Below are 1,559 nucleotides of genomic sequence, written 5' to 3'. Positions count from 1 at the left end.
AGTCTATAAGTTTGAGGGCTGCTTGGAGACCCTGCCATTCTGCTTGAGTGAAATGCCAGACTCGACGGTGGTGAGGTGGTTCTCTGATAATAGCCAGAGAGATGTCCACTTTGACAAGGACGTGGTCAGAAGAACCGATTGGAGCGAAGGAAGAGCAGCAGATATTGTCAGTGAAATTTGTCACAATCAGATCCAGAAGAGATGGAGTACCATTGGTTGAGATCCGGGTTGGGAAGTTGACCGATTGAGTCAGTCCCAATGAGTCACAGATAGCTTTTGCTGAAGTGCCATGACAGGTGAGAGAGGTACCCACACCTCGCCAACTGGCATGATGACAATTGAAGTCACCACATATGAGGAAGAGAGAGTTTGGATGAGAAGATAGAAGTTGGTCCATGTTTTTGGAGAGTGAGGTGTAGATGGAGTCATCACTGTAAGGTGGACGGTGCAGTACAGATATAAACATGAGGTGGGAGTTGAGGGGAAGCCGTAGCCAGAGGTATTACTGGGGGTGTGGGTGAGTGAGGGCAGTGCATGGAGAGTGAGGAATAGAGTCTTTGATGAAGAGAGCAACTCCTCCACCAAGGCGAGGATCAGGTCTGTCAAACCGGAGGAGGGAGTAACCAGGGAGAGATACTTTGGAGTCAGACACGTCTTGGGGGAGGAAAGTTTCTGTTAGGCAGATTATGTCTGGTTTGTCAGTGGCAACCTGTATGGAAAGATCTGAAAGGTTTGAGTTATGGCCCCGGATATTTGAGGTCCATACTTTTAATGAAGAGGTAGGGGAGGAGGCTTTGGGTTCAGGGGTGGGGGGGGGGGTAGGACAAGGGACGAGGTGGGGGGTAAGGTAAGGAGAGTTGTTGAAAGAGTGCGGGGGATTGCAGAACAGCTAGCGGAGGGGGCAGAATGAGGAGGAGAAAAGGCTCTGTGGTGCTGGGGGAGAGGGGGGACAAGAGAGGGGGAAGAAGGCAGTTGAGGATTTGAGGAGGTGGAGTGAAGGGATGGAGGTGAGAGGGCAGTGGAAGGAGGCAGGTTTGTGGATGAAAGGGGGGCAACTTTGAGAAGGATGAGTGAGGAGGATGAATGGTGGGAGAAAGGTGAGGGGGGAGTTTTTGAGGGAGGTGAGAGGGAGACTTGGAGGGAGAAGAGTGGGATGGTTGCTTTGAGAGTGAGGGGTGAGAGGAGTTAGTTGGCACTGAAGTTGGAAAAAAAGTGGTTGATGGAAAGCGAACATTCATAGCAAACTGGGGTTTTTGAAAATTTTAGGTCAGTTATGCGATTAAACACATTTCTTGAGGGATGCAATAAAGGCGAATTCAGAGAATGGAGAGAAGAAACGCTGTAACAGATGGATTTTTTAGGCAAGGTATGAAGGAAAGGTCGAATTGAGAGCAGTCTGTTTAAATAGCAGAAGAGTAGTGCATTATGAAACAGTAAAGAGTACCACATGTGTGAAAGAGGAAGATGAAGCATTATAAGAGATTGTTTTTGTTATTATTATTGATGTTTGAGAGAGTTTTCAACAGATTAGGTCATGGAAGCGTTGTAGAAAAAAATCG

The sequence above is a fragment of the Eptatretus burgeri genome, chromosome 1, assembly GCF_056783735.1.
Source record: "Eptatretus burgeri isolate ZD-2024b chromosome 1, Ebu_testis_v1, whole genome shotgun sequence".
NCBI lineage: Eukaryota > Metazoa > Chordata > Myxini > Myxiniformes > Myxinidae > Eptatretus > Eptatretus burgeri.
Note: the sequence above shows the minus strand (reverse complement) of the source record.